We start from the raw sequence: 15,939 nt of genomic DNA, 5'->3' as shown, positions 1-15,939 counted from the left end.
CTTTCCCAAGAATATAAAAATTCATTCAGAAAAATTCATATATGTTCCGTGAAATCCGTAAAAAATTTCGGAATAAAACGGGTTTTTCCCGAAACTTTGAAACTATGTATTAAGAAAAAAGTACTCAAAAATTTATTTGTGAGATATAAAATTGATTATAAAAATATAAACCTTCTCTCTCTCTCTCTCTCTCTCTCTCTCTGTAAAATAAATTTTATATCCCACAAATAAATTTTTAAGTATTTTTTTCGTAGTATACTAAGCTATTACTATGATAATTATTTTACTTGAATTTTATTTAAATGTACCTCTTTCTTTCAGTGTGTTACATTCAAGTAATATTAAATTCAAGTAAAATAATAACTGTGTAATATTCCTCAGCAGATATTTATTAGAATGTAGCATTTGTTTCGTTCAGTGTAATAAGGAGAAAAATGGCCGCACCGTTATATATTCATAATCCCACAATTGGAGTAATTTTGCACATGATGAATATTTATGGCGGAGTGTCGATAAAACCAATATTGAATCGTGCAATTACGCAACGGTAGTACTCGAAAACGCGTCTTGTTACCCGCTCAAGCTCCTCGCCGTTGTAGACGAGCGTCGTGTCGGTCCGACGCGCTCGTCCAGTTTGTCAATACAACTTGGCTTCGCCAAATTGATATCACTCGCGCCTATTTCCGCCCTTAAATGGCACCCCGCGGCTCCTGCACATTCAGCCGACGAAACGGTAATCACGGGGGCGGTACGTGTCACCTACCTGTTCCTGCCTCGCGTGCACGGAAGTAATCTACCGAGGAGGCGAACGAAGTCCGATTGGTCTAGCGATATCAAACTTTCGCTGCGATTTCAGCGAGAGTTCCCCGCGGAATTCCGGAGATTCGTCGGCGAGACGACCTTGCGATTTTATCAAAAATCTTCAGCCTCCGATCCGCGTAATCCAGGAAGAAATAAAAGCTGCAAAGCTCGCTTCCTTTTACATCGGAAAAAATGGTAATAAAAGCACCAAGTTTCAGGGCTACACGAATTGTGTATGCAAATAATCATCGTCGCGGCGTATCTCTTTGCAATTACTTCGCATTATCTCTTCGCAATTACTTCGCATTCGCACGGTAACGAAGCAGCGTTCATCGGCAGGTCGACGAGGCGCTGTAAAAAAGAAGAAGGCCAAGTGAGCGCCTTCGAAGAGCGAGCAGCACGGCGCCCGTGACCGGTTATTATTTGCCGATCGAACGCGGCGCGAATCGGCGAAGCGCGGAGTTAACGCGAATTAACGGTGAACGCCTCTCTCGGTCGGAAGGCTTTAACCTTCTCTCCTAAACGTCACGATGGATTGCGCGTGTATAATCCCTCGTAAAAATCGCGGGATACTTTTGCGATTGGATCTAACACTGCGAAAATTGCATTTCCCAACTCAAACTATTCATTACGAATCTTATCCGCCATCGAGGGTCTCTTAACCAAAAAACTGATAAAAGACCACGGGGTATCAACGTTTACGAGTACCTCGCGATTACGAACATCTCTCTCTCTTTCGCGTCGGCGCTCAACTACTTACACGCACGCACGCACGCACGCGAACGAGTCAACCTTCGCGTGTCTTTCCGGTTAAAAAGCCGCACGTATCGGCGCACCGTTGCCGAACAGGATGACGATCTTCCCTTGGCCGGAGATCGCCTTTTGACGCACCGACGAGATCGAGCGTGCGAAATTCTGGGAATGATTCCTGGCGCCCTGTGCGGTCCTCGAGTGACGACGGACTCTCCGGATGTGTTGGACGGGCACGAAAGTCGTGGAGGAAAGGCAGAAACAAACGTGAAGAAGAAGTAGAAGAGAAGGAGGAGAAGGAAGAGCGACAGAAGGGGGGGAAAAGGCAGGATACGCGTCAATGCACTAGCCTCCTGCGGTAGCGGTGAGTCCGACGTCTGCTTCTGCTGCAGGATGTGCACACGGTGCAGCGCGCGTCGTGCGACTGATTCCTTCGTCTCACGCGGGCCGCCTTTTAAACGGCGTTACGTCACAGCCGACGAGCCCCCGGCTTCCTATTGGTTTGACGCGCAGGGCACACCCCCCGCGGCCTGAAACGCGTCGTCATCACGATCCTCGCGAAAGTGAGAGGCCCGGATAGAAGCTGATGCTGCTCATATGTCGATGTAGATGCTGATACTGATACACCGATGCCGCGTCTGACCTCGGCATGCGCGCGCGTTCGAGGAATAAAAGCGATCCCGTCGCGTGCAGACGAGCGACAATGACCGAGGAAGGGTCCGAACGCGCCGTCGATCTTCCCGTCGCCAGATGCGCGCCAGATTTTTCGAAGGTCGGTATTGTGTCGGTATCTTCTCTTTCTTATCGCCGGTCACGAGAACGGTTGGAGTTCGGCAACCGTTGCGGAGAAGTATCGAAGTGGGAATGTTCGATTGCGCCACGCGGACTGTTGAATGTTATTTTTAATGTGAATGCGCTTTACAACGTGAACGCTTTGAGTTCGATAGATCTTTACACCTATCTTTTAGTTTTTCTCTAAACATTTAAGGAAATAAAAAGAATAAATTGAACGATGGCTGTGATAGTAACATTCTCGTAATGGTTTGAAGGACTAGCTAGTGGTAAGGATGAAAAATGGAATAAGATATGGCATGATGAGTTAGATACATAAGTTAAAGGAAATATACTGAGAAAACTGTGGAAAGAGAGAGAAAGGAAATAGATAAAGATAATGATATAGGTGAGGAAAATAAGACGGAAAGAGATGTAAGGCGTTGAGAAGAACCAACTAGGTGGTTTGGATGGAGGATTATCATCGCTTAGGGATCGACATTATGGCGAAGCTTGGTCCTTTTTAACGTGGTTAGGGTTAAAAAAAAATTATTCGACTTGTTTTTAAACAGCATAACGTAATTTCGAATGACTGCATCAGGCGCGACACGTCTAATATGGCTGTACGGCCGATTCGATTTGATCGTTCTGTGTAATTCGTATATGACAATATTTTTTCTTATAACCTTGCCGCTGCGTCATGACATTGATTTAACTTAAAATAATTCTAGTCATTGAAGAGTCTTAAGTTTGGACCGAAACGTTTGGAATCTTAATATAATACACCCCTGAGTATCTATTATCTTATTAATTGCACTTTACGTCCGTGCCCAGGCTTTCATTTGCCATTTATTTATTAACTTTTTATTTATTGACTTGTAAAAATTGTAAACAAAAACCCTTCTTAACATTATATATAAAGTGAAGTAAATAAATGTCTAGATATCTCTCTAATACTCTCGTACTCTCGTACACTTTTCGTACTCCCCGGTACCACGTCTCTCTCCCGATAATTTCAGAGTAATCTCTGACATTCCAGGTAATGAAAATTACATTGAAAAGATTATTTCAAGTTTCCTCGTGAGAGAGTAGAATGTCGCGATGTAAACCGCAAACACGATTTTTAAACAGCAATTCTGACGTCGTCGCTGAATTTATTGCAATTTCTTCGGATGATGGTGCCTATGACGTCGATTGCTGGCGCAAATAGTGAAAGTACGTATTGCGAGGAGGTACGAAATTATCGCAAGAACCTTGCTCGCTTCGTGGGTGCAAATGTCGAGGGGGGAAGAGAGTGCGAGAAAGAGAGAGAAAGAGGGAGGGGGGAGGGGGAGTCTAAGAATTAATCGAAAAAAAAATCATACCTGTTTATAAAGTTATCGTCTAGAGAAAGAGGGAGAGACAGAAAAAGAGAGAGAGAGAGAGAACATTTGCCAATCGTTTGACGAAACGGAATATATTGCTAAATTCGCGAGCAGCCGTGACAAAACGATCGCGTTCGTTTCGTCCAGGTAAAAAGTAGGCCATACGCAACGGTTCATTAAAAGCAAGCGAAAATATGCCTCAAGGCTATACATCAACTAGATACGAAAATAAGATTAATTATAGCGATAGACAAACAGCACATCCGCGCGCGAATACGTCGCGATATTGGCGGCGCGACAATCTGAAGCTTCGGGAATTTTATGCGACGACTCGTCTCGTGCGAGATTTATACGCGACTATATCGTCGATTGCAACGATTATCATCGCGCATCATCGTTCATCTTGTTTGTCTACCATCGAGATAATCGGCACACTGGGAATTGTGCCGGTCAAAGGGAAGAAATGCAGGAAGTGTAAAACTCGAGTGCTCGAATATTGGTTGCGCAATCGATACGCGTTACATAATTCTTTTTACAATATACCTTGAATTACCACCGCGAGCTTTCGACGAGCGTGAGCGTTCTTCACGAATGAATAATTACCGGCTGTATTATATTCCGAGCGCTGGTGCGTACATAGATGCTGCCCGGGTGTTCGTCCAATTGTACGCCGGCGGATTGTTCGGAAGATAAAGGACAGCAGAGGGATTTAAGCATATGAATGATAGGACAACACTTGTCCGAGGAATGCAAAGGTGCGCCATTGTTTCATACTCTTTTTCTTTTTTTTTTCATGCATACTGCGTGCTTCTCGGTGCAATCGGAAATTATGTTTCACTTTTACAGACTCATCGCAAATGTTTGCGACGATCCCGCGGGGGAAGGCTGCTGGTTGCAAATACTATCACAGAATAATCTTATCGTCTATATTGAATAAAGGATTAATTAAAGATCAGAAGCAACTCCAATGGAGTTGAACGAACTCGATTTCACGCAGTAAAAAACCTTGTGTTTAGTTTAATATATTTTACATGTATCCTAAAAGTCCGCTCAAATTTTAGTGTTAATTTAACACAAGATAAAAGAATAACAATTGAAAAATAACACAATATTATGTCAAAAATTAACACAAAATTAATATGTTAATCGAAACTGAAGTATAAAATGTTGAGATAACATAAACATAATATATTAAATTAGCATACGGGTATGATAGGAATTTAATACAAAAATTTTAACAAGGAATGATTTTAACACAAGTAGCAAATGTTTTTTTTACTGTGCTAACCGATTGCCCTATTTCTTCCTACTACCGTTTCTTTGTATAAAAAAAAAAAGTTCCCGGAACTTTTTATTAAGTGTGTGTGTGTGCAAGTTTCAGTCTCTTGATTATAAATAATTTGATGGAAATAAAGCGAAAACTTGCACAAAAAAGACGGAAACTTCTGCACATAGCGAATATGACTTCAACAAGATATTAATAATATTTTTCTTTCAGTATATTTTATATTCGCGGTGTGTATATTCTCTTAGAAGCTGGCACGTTAACAATCGCCTTCTGTTGGTACATGCGTTTTCGCGATGTCGTAAGCGATTTTGGACCGCAAGGCGCAGCGGGAGATTGCGCAAACGCGCTCTTTCCTTTTCGGCGATCGCGCCTCCGCGACGACGACTAGAGGCGACTATCCGAAGCGACTTCGGGTCTCGTTATGGTCAACCGTGCGATCAAACGTACGAATAGTGAGCCGTAACTTTTTTACACGTCTCAACGGCACGATCCCGGCGTAACATTGCAACATGTAACATTACTTTCCGTTGCGTCATGCGTGCGGGCACCGTGCGAATTAATGTGACGCTAAATACGAGCGCAGCCGCTTCCCCTGGACACGCCAGGTGTAGAACGCGCCGGTATTTCGTCCAAGAAAGACTCGCTTCGAGAAGCCGTTGATGCTCAGTTGCAAAAACAGAATGGTTCATGCCGAAGATCTCTATTCAGTCAATTGTTATCTCAACCAAATTTTCAACAAAGACCAAATTTTAACAAGGACCGATTTTAACATAAGTACAAAATGTTTTTTTTACTGCGCCTTCCTCGATACGTTGAAAATCCACCTTGCCATTAGAAGGTTAAATTAATACGAAAATTTATGCGGACCATTTAAGATATGTGAAGTGTGTTAAATTTAACACAAAATTGTTTACAGTGCGTTCTGTCGCACGAAGTAAGACCTTTCTATCGTGCATTCCTATCGTGGATACATAGTGAACCATAGTGTCACGCTTGTTAACGCTTCTTTTCGCTCGCGATCCTCGTATACCTTGGTTAATCGAGCACGATAAGGGGATCGCTCCTGCCCCAGTGTGACTCGATAAAAAATAATTAAGCCGGCCTAATTACGCGCGCATAATTAGGCCGGCTTAATTATTTTTTATCGAGTCACTGGGGCAGGAGCGATCCTCGGGCAGGATAACACATAAAGTCGCCGATTAATCTTGCACCCGTCTCGCCGGTGTTTCGCTCGGTGCACCGATGGGAACACGTGTGGTTATCTCGACCAGGAGTACGCGTTTTCGCACGTGCGCTACACGGACGGGTAATTAACGCATGTTTCTCCGATGAATTCGCGTGCGCACGCGTCGAATAAGACGCCTCTCTCGTCTCAAGAGGTCAATTCCATTGTTTGCCGCGCCGATCGAAATCTGCTTTTCGCGGAAAAACCAGCTCGCCTGCATGCGATCTTCTTTACCAATTAACCGGCTTAACCTCACTCTAAACTACCCTCTCGTTCGACGAAGTCTGGAAGAGAGCTTCAATTGGCGTGGGTATAAACTTTCTTCCGAGACTTTCTTTCCTCGATGAGAGAGAGAGAGAGAGTGAGTGAGTGAGTGAGTGAGTGAGTGAGAGAGAGAGAGAGAGAGAGCAGTCGCCCTTAGAATAAGAGTCTGGCTAAAGTTGTTAATTCAACGAAACATGGCGTTATAGGTAAAAACAGTGATACTGTAAAAGTATTGTGGAAGAAATACTTCATAAACAAATAAAACAAGTGACTTATAATATAATGTTATAAAAATAGAATATATATAAAAAAACATTAATGCACGCTGTCACTAAAATTATTTCCTAACTTAATATTATATTCAATGTTCATTACAAGTTATATAAATTTTGTAGAAAATATCTGGCTACTGCGTGTTTAATTACAAGTTATAAGAAACACTAATTACGAACAAGATGAGAATACTCTCCTTGTTAATTTAAAAAGAAATTATCGACAAAATAAAAATCGTAATATATCGTAAAAAATTTCCGTAATTCCTACTTACGTTGACAAAGTATAGATTCATTTGGACCTATTTAAGTGTATTATAAGATATAAGATTTGATTGTGAATACCAGCCTAAGATTTTTATTAATGAAACTACGGCAATATGCATTCTACTATTAAATAATATTATTTACTTTTTAATTAAAACTATATTTCTACACAAAGTATTTCTACACAAAATAAGAATGTTGAAAACAAGTTAGTTCCCTTATTGTTCCATTTTTACAAAGTATAGATTCGATATACCTTATTAGTTCCACCATATTATGTCGAGACTGATAGAATAGAAGGCAACACTCTGGTCGGACTTTTGTTAAGAGGACTCTAGTCGTCCCGATATTTCCACGTGCGGAAAAACAAGTTGATTCTCGGTATGGACCGCGACTTTCCTGCGACTCGTCATCGAAGATAATTTCACGGAAAAGCCGCTTCGGGTCGCACGTCGGGATCGATTTGACAAAAGTCCTCGACGCGGCGGCCGAGGAGGTAGCACCTAAGAGAGGCAGATTGCGTTACCACGGCGCCTTCGCGCTCACAATTAATCGCGACACGCCGCGGCCGAGTGGACGTCGTTTTAACGACAATCATTCTATTGGCTATTTTTAGCTGGAAATAGGTCGGTGTGGAGGGTTGGTGGCGATATAAGAGGCCATGCTGAATAGTTTCTGCCGGCGGGTGTCGCGCTCGAATCACCGTTGCTCGCAATCAATTATCTTTTCGTGAGTAGATGTCTAGAAGTCGTCTTCTCGCCAGCTATCGTGAAATTAGAACCTGCATTTTCATCTTCCGTCTATCATACCTCTCAAAACAAAAAGGAGAAGAACGATAAGTCGCAGATACACAACACGTGCATACGTTTCTGTCATCGTGTATGCATCGAGAGATTAAACGTCTGCCGCGCTCGTCAATTTATACACGCACGCACACACACACACACACACACACACACACACGAGCTTACGTAAAAATCCTGTTTTTTCTTTCTTCCAACGACACAACTAACGTACGCTTCCGTCCGGGGCCGAAATTAGGCGAAATTAATTCACGGCGCGCTCGGAAGGCCGAGGTTAATTAACTACCGCACGCCGACGAATCGAATGACGTCGTTATTAACGGTAGCGGGTAGCAACGAATTAATTACTGCACAGGCGTAATGACGTTGTCATTAGGTAATTTAGTAACTCGTACGTCCTTTTTAGTTGCGCGTATATACACAGCGTTACGCATTTGCGGATCAAGGAAAAAGCCACGATCCTTCGTCCCGCGGCGTTTCCACGCTTCTCCACATACGAATATCTCGAGGTGATATTCGTTATTAATCCTCCTAATATCTTAACAATATTCTAACAATATCCTCTAATAGCAAAGTAGAGTCGGATTGACTCTACCTTGCTATTAGAGGATATTGTTAGAATATTAAGTAACGACACAGCTTCGTTTATTTTACAGCGCACACGCGCTGTTTCTTTTCATAAAAAATGTCTCATGTTATTGTTCACTTCTTTTATCCATTTTGTACATTGAGAGAAAAATATTTGGTATTTGTAAGTATAATCATCATAATAAAAGAATTATAGTTAGGAAAATCAATTTTCTAGTAAATATTTACTATAGTGTTAATGGTAATAACCTTACCTGCCTGTTATTCTACCATTTTGTAGTTAAAATGATAAAAAAATTATGATCGGCACTGAAAATAACTATAATTTTTCTCAATGTCCATGAAAAATAAACGAAACAGAGCATGGGGTCGAATTTGATTCCATCTATCTGGATACGTTGAAAATCCAGTTTGCCATTAGAAGGTCAAATTAAAAAGCGTTTCCATTTTGTTTCGATGCAAAACACATACGCTGATGTAAACGGGCATGGCGATTACCAGCCGTTCTCGCGGTCAATTATTACGCGATATAATGCGCATTAATAAACGATCGTTAGTGCATCTTAAGTCACGCGGAAGCGCGGGTTATGACTATTCATTGGGTTCGATTAAATCGGAAAACGCGACGGGAATTACGGGCATCCGCCTTCTCCTCGGAGCTGTTTGCAGCTTCTCTCTCGTCGACGTCGACGGATGGAGTGAAGCTAATAGCTACAAGGCGGCAATCGAGGAATTCTCTTGTACATCAGCTCGAAACAGCTTCTCGTTGTCGTCGGGCCTGACGAGAAGCGTCGGGGAATGCACGCGGCAAAGGAAGGAAAGGGAAGGCGCGGAAGAGCGCAGTGCAATAGCAGTTATGCAATGTACAGCGTGCTCGCTCGCTCGCGCGACCAATTATGCGAATCGTTTTACCGAGACCGACGAAAACAAATAAGATGAATATCGCAGGGTCTGCATCGGTACACGAGTACGGAGGATCTGATCGTATTAGATGTGTAAATTAATTCAGTGCCTTTAGTTTTACTCGTTTCTAATGAGCATTTTAAATCTAAATATTCTTCTGCTCAATTATGGTTTTAAAGAGTTGTCATCTGTGTTTACGAAATACCACGCAACATCGCAGGATGATAATCAATGATCATCTCGGAGAATAGTAGTGAATTGGATTGTTATTGATAAAAGTGCATATTCGGCATTGTGTTCGTTTTGTATTATTAACTGAAATATTGCTTGAAACCACATTGAAACCACAAAAACGATTTGTTCGGCTCTCATCGAAGGCGCAGTGAGTCATATAACTTGTAAAAAAAAGTATTAGCGATTTCGAGAAGATTTCGAGATGCTCACGGGACAACGCAAGATATAGCAAAAAGAATAAAAAACACTATTTTTAGTTATAATATTTATTCACAATATAATTTGTCAAAAGTCTAGATATTTTTTTAAAGTCGAAATCATAATACCGCATCCTTCCGCCCGCTCTAAACTTTTCGACGTTTAGACTTTTGACTTAAATTATATTATCACGATTATATGAATAAATGCTATGATTAAACGCAGCCAATCTGTTCTCGTTTGCATTAATAACATTAAGAAACTTGTGCTTAGATTATAATTGGCCTTGTCTATTTCTTTTATATAAAGTATAAACGATTCCTCCTGATATCAACGTCAATTGTTTTAGAATATTTTATGATCAGCGCTGCCATCCAGTCACCGGAACAAAAAAAGTAAAATAGTAATAGCTTCTTGGCAGAAAAGGTGATAAAAAGTGATATTTTTGTTAAAGAGAATACCATTTAAGCAAAAAAAAAAAATTTATTCTTATGTTCTCAGATTTATCTTTGAATAACTTAATATATAATGAGAGTTCTTTTCATAATATGATTTGAAAGTTCATAACAAGGAAAGACCAAAGGCATGAATGATACAAGTTTCAACGTTTTAAGATACAACGCTTTCGGAGCAATTTTATTAAAAGAGAGCAAAAAAAATATATATATATACAAAAGGCGCATATTTTACAAATTTAACGGCAGTTCAGAAAAAAGTGACTATAATAGCTCATTTTGGACGATGAGTGAATTTTTTAGTTGTCAGAAAAAAATGACAAAAAATGGCTTAAGTAACTGGATAACAACGCTGTAATTTATGACGAGTAGTGTGTCTCTTCGTCTCTTGCAAAGGATAGCCTTCTCGATCGATAGCGTTAATAACAAAAGGATTTGCGATTCACTAAATGCTTCTTATTTTGCGTGATGAACGCCGTGGCCAAACATCACGATGTCCTATTATGAAATGTGCGCTTGTGTTTCTTTGGACGCGAGCCGCGGATAATGCCTTACTGATATAATCTGAGAATGTCAATATCGCGTTCCGATGCTGGAGTGGAATTCGAATATGCCTTCCTTTCTTTCTTTCTTTAAATATGGGAAGAGTACAATGCTGGTGAAGTAAAGTGAGCGATGATAAAATTCGGTTCGATTTTTGCGTCAGCTTTCACTCGACTGGATGGAGAAAAATTACTCGTCAATCAGATATACTCGGACAAAAAAAATGAAGATGACGTGAATGATGTCAAAATGACGAAAAAATGAATTTATAGTTATTTTCTTGTCATTTTGACATAATTTTGACGTCATTGTTGTTTCTTGTTCTACCTGGATAATCGCCGTCGTTGAACTTTCCGATTGACCTGATACCGTTCAGATAAGCGGAACGTTGTAAGATAATTAATTGTGAACTTGCAAATACATTTTTCTCGTATAAAATAATAATCCGTCCTTCTAACGTAGAATTATTATTCGTATTATTCTCATAAGAGAATGAAAATACATCGTGCGACACAGCATTCCTTCTCGTGTCCGCACCGACGAAATGCAGGTGTGTTCGCAGATTCGCATGTGAAAAGAAGCAGTACCGCCATCTCCTGATGCAAAATCGTAACAAAGGAGCGTAACGCACGCGTCGGCGGATAAAAGAAACCGCCGTGCGTGTCGTCGATAAAGTGTATGGCAGTGCGTCGGTCGGTAAAAAAAAAAAAAGCATGAATTATTATTACCAGTTGCAACATTAACTATCTTCTCCAGCCTCATTCGCATAAAACAAAGTAAGTAAAAACGGAAAAAGGAAAAAGATGAAAAGATGCGCTCCTAATTTGTCGAATCGAAGTGGAAACAATAGAAAATCGCTCGTGAAAATTCGCGTTTGTGCTTCCCGGCTGAAAATGATTACCAGTTATTAATAATCTCGAGTCGCAATTGCGGCTGCCCATCGGCATTACCGTATCGATCGTATTTCGATGGATTGCAACGCATCTCCGAGAATATTTCGCACGTGATACGTGACGCCTGACACGACAAGCGGGTGTTCCTCTCTCAGTGCGTGTTAGCACGTACGCCCCGTGGATGTCGGTGAGTAAACAGGTTCTGAAAACGCAGACGTAGCGTCTCAAAGTAAACGATTGGCTTACGTGTAAGTCACGGGACACATGTAAGCTGTCCACCTGTCATTTCTCGAAGATCTCGAGCGGAAATAGCCGGATACCTTTGTTCCCATTAAGCCCCGTACGAATTTGCCGTCGAACGATGGCGCACTTTGCACGAAATGCATTTCGAGAGAGCCGACGCGAACCGATAGAAAAAGCGGATCGCCTCGGCCTTTGTCTTATCAATTTACACGATCGTATGGCGCGTTTCTTAGAATAGAAAGTGCATAGTCGGTCATAAGACGGTTGCGACATTTTTGATTCACACGTTTCGGAATGCACAAAAGACAGACGAAGCAAATCTATGATTCACGAGCATGCGCGGTAAATAATCAGACAGCTGTCAAAATTACGTATATAGGATGTCCGGTAATTTTTGGCACATTGCTTATGTACAAGTAAAATAGTGTGCAAAAAAAGTCTTTACCATTTTGCAAATAACACGCGAAGTTTTTGAGTATATTAATTAAAGAAACCCCTACATGATCATTTTCAATAATTAATACTCGAAATTTTGCGTGGCTGTTTGAAAAATAGTAGAGTACTTTTCTACTCAGTTTAACCCGATCTACCTGCATATAAGCGGTGTGCCAAGAATTACCGGACATCTTGTATATATATAATTTTGACACGTACAAATGTAACTTTGACATACCATCTCTGCGTATATTTGTGAATCATAGGTTCGATCGTCGTAACTTTTGTATGTTTCAAAACACGTAAAAGAAACTATCGCAGCTGTCCTGTGACTGACTGTGCCCCGCTTGAACGAAAAAAGAAAATTGTATCTCCTCTCTAAGCAAGCTTCTTGCGCGAGTAATTGAGTGATAATTCAAATAATAATGCAGTCTAAGTTTCAGTAGCGAGTACCTAATAAATTCATTTAACGAGACAGCCTTCAAGAATATGACTGCATACACGTTGGTTTCTTTGTGCACTCGAAAAAAAAACTTCACAAACATAATGTCCTAACGCGCTTCCGTTCTTTATGTTACAAAGGAATTTTTAACAAAGCGACATCGGTGTGATTTCCACGCTGTGGAAAACTTTTTATCGCCGTTCCGCAACCGCGACGATCTAATTAATCCGACCGAATTGCAAGGAAGGGACAAAATAATTAGGCGTAATAGAACACGAGTCGGCAATTATTTCATTGTGCTGCGTGACGTTAGCGAACGTGTACCCGCCAATTGTGCGCGAGATACGAACCAGCCCTACGAAGAAATCGGCGAGCGAACAATATCAGAGCGAGCTTGATTAAGATTGATTTTGCGACCGTGAATGATGCACACGGAACGATTCTTGATCTCCAGCAATGAAGGCTAATTGCGACCGTTGGACTTTGCGACGTCGAACGACAAATCCTGACTGAACTGCCTAATGACGCTTTATAAAAAGGATACGTGAAATCGTTTTTTCACGTGCCCGAAATATAAATAAAAATTAAAGTGTGAAAATATAAAAATAAGATTACCTATATTCGTATATTATTTTGTTATATGAGATATTGTATTTTGAAGTAATATAATTAAACATGTACTTTTAGATTACAATATTAAATATTTTTCTATTTCTTTAATTATCCAACAGACGATATAAAAAAAAATATATTTAAGAAAAAGTAAGGGACATATACTTGGAAATATAATAAAAGTTTCGAGAAAGGTGCGAAAAATTAGCAAGTTAATTCAGCCTATTGAGCACAATTGATATCGATAAACCGATGAAACAGATTAACGACGCCTGAGTAAGAAGTCACGTGAGGAACATAATGAGTCAAATGTCCGCAGATACTCTGTTTTTTCTCGCTTTTTACATCCAACAACTCTCGGTCGCTACTGACCGCTGCGGATGCTGACTGAAAAAAAAATGTCCGATCGGAGTTCCGTGGAGAATTGTGAGTCATTTATAAAACAATATGAAACCCAACTCGTTTCAGCAACTTTTTTCTCCGTCATCCGGAGATATCGATATAGAACCGCGGCGAAAACATGGGAGATAGCGAGTGTACATACGTCTTGTGTAATCAACGAACCGAGTCGGTTTGGGAATCGCGATCGTAATCACTAATTGATAACAATGTCAAGTGCCATTTCACGGAATATTGAGCTTACCATCTCTCACTGTTGTTTCGCGCGATATCGCCGAGCAACGCGGAAATTCTCTTTCTTTTCCCTGCAACAAGTCTGTTTTCTCGCGCGATTTTAATTATTCAACGCGACGGCCGCTCAAATTTTAACCGCTCGACTCTTTATTTTTAGCTTGTGACTTCTTTCCTCGACGCCGGCTAAAGTTCGTTCCCGTCAAACGTAGAAATTAGCGATAAGAGGAACCACTGACAGAAGTCAACGGGAAGTTCGTGCAGGTGATGATAAAAAGGCCAAGCGCAATTCACATGCGCTTATCTGACATTAACACCAGGCCGAAGTCCGTGAAACTCGACGTTACATCACCGTCGTCGACGCAGTGAACGCGGTACAAAGTGTACGAGAGGCGACCGATGACGCGAGCACTGGAGAGATTCGAAATGACACTCCAGTGATATCAGGACTCTTTTTTAGCCGTTTGCGAAATACGTGATGACTGGCGACTGCCGCCCTGCGTGTTCAAAATGCCAAACGGAACGAGTTGAGAACTCAGGACTGGCTGGTTGAAATCCCCCTCGGTCGACGATTAATCTAGCTTATCAGAAACTTTCTTGTTGTGACGCACACAGCTCATTAAATTATTGAGCGTACGATGATACATCGACTTACGTGTTACTTATTAAGGAACGCTTTATTGGCAAATCGGCCAAAGTCGCGACATTGTTCGCGATCGTTGCGGCAATCGAGCCCGCCCGCCCATCGCCTGCCAATTCTAGTAAACAATATAATTGAAAACTTAACTGTTCGACGTCATCCCTATCTACTTACCTACGATTCTAATAACCCACGCACGTCTATCAATTTTCGAGATCGGTTTACAAGATTGCCGATATGCCGATGCGCGAGTCGTCAACGCGAAAAGGTGAGCGATATCGCGTCCAACGAAGGACTTGATGATAAAACTTGTACGACTTGTGCAAAATCAAGTATCGATATGTTATTTTAACCCTGCTGTTCTTTTCGGATCTATTTGACCCGAAATCATTTTTATTTCCCTGTTACTATTTCTACGTGATTTTATATTATTTAAGTGAGCGTTCGTTTCATGACTTTGTCTCACAGCTCAAGGACATTAATTTAAGTTATAAAACAAAGTGACGAAATGCCAAAGCGTTCACTCACCATATGAAAATATAACGGGGAAATAAAAATGATTTCCGGTCAAACAGATCCGAGCAGAACAGCAGAGTTAAGCATCTTATTTGTTAATATTCTCTCCAGGTATCCTCACGGTATCCACGTTACGTGGATGAGAACCACTCGAAGACGAGCCTCCTGTTCGACCGGTTACCTAGCCAATGGCGGGTCCTCCCGCTACCAACGCCTACCGTCCCGACCAATTGCGCAGCGAGCGGACGGAGGCTCGTCTCGGCTGTTTCATGCAAGCAAACCAGCTGCTTTCTTTCCGCGCGCTCACGATCGCGACTGCAACGTCATGATGCCGCGACGTAAAGCAATAATTGCGTCAATCGCGATGTGGATTTCGTGCCGAGTACTGAACAAATAGGCGAAACATGTCACGACGCACGCAGGCCTCTCATATCGCCATTGACGATATTGACATTGGTGATAACCGAAACGTCATCGCTATATCACTGTGGTGACGCAACTCGGCGCAAGATTGAGGCACGCGATATGAGAAACGCGTGCACGCGTGCGGGATGATGGAGATTCTCGCGGAAATTGCGATTACGCTGACGACTGACCCCCTGCAACGCCGAGATAACAATTCTTGCAACTCGATGCTGCTCTGTCGCAAGTCCACAGTCCAGGGCAAATACGAGTTTCTGTTTTGTGTTATCGCTTAATATTTTCGTGCGCTTAACAGTACTCGACAACGCATCAGAGCGACCGATCTGTGCATCGCGTAAAGAAAGAATAAAAAAAGAAACGCGTTAAGCTGCACTGAAAA

General features: G+C 41.5%; 1 protein-coding gene across 6 annotated transcripts in view; it reads right to left on the bottom strand.

Moving 5' to 3' along the window:
• LOC106746480 (trehalase-like) overlaps positions 1-15,939 on the bottom strand; it is a 74,070-nt gene that overhangs the window by 30,503 nt on the left and 27,628 nt on the right. Inside the window, exon 1 of one of the 6 annotated variants that reach the window (XM_014623110.1) lies at positions 1,562-1,650. The exons of the other annotated variants lie outside the window; for them this stretch is intronic. The gene's annotated coding sequence lies outside the window, so the exon portion shown is untranslated. Of the gene's footprint in view, positions 1-1,561; positions 1,651-15,939 lie in introns of those variants that run through there. 6 annotated transcript variants of the gene reach the window in all.

Source organism: Dinoponera quadriceps, unplaced genomic scaffold (genome assembly GCF_001313825.1).
Source record: "Dinoponera quadriceps isolate SergipeBrazil2010 unplaced genomic scaffold, ASM131382v1 scaffold1850, whole genome shotgun sequence".
Classification (NCBI taxonomy): domain Eukaryota; kingdom Metazoa; phylum Arthropoda; class Insecta; order Hymenoptera; family Formicidae; genus Dinoponera; species Dinoponera quadriceps.
The sequence above is the reverse complement of the archived record's forward strand: the minus strand, read 5'-3'. Positions and strand labels throughout refer to the sequence as shown.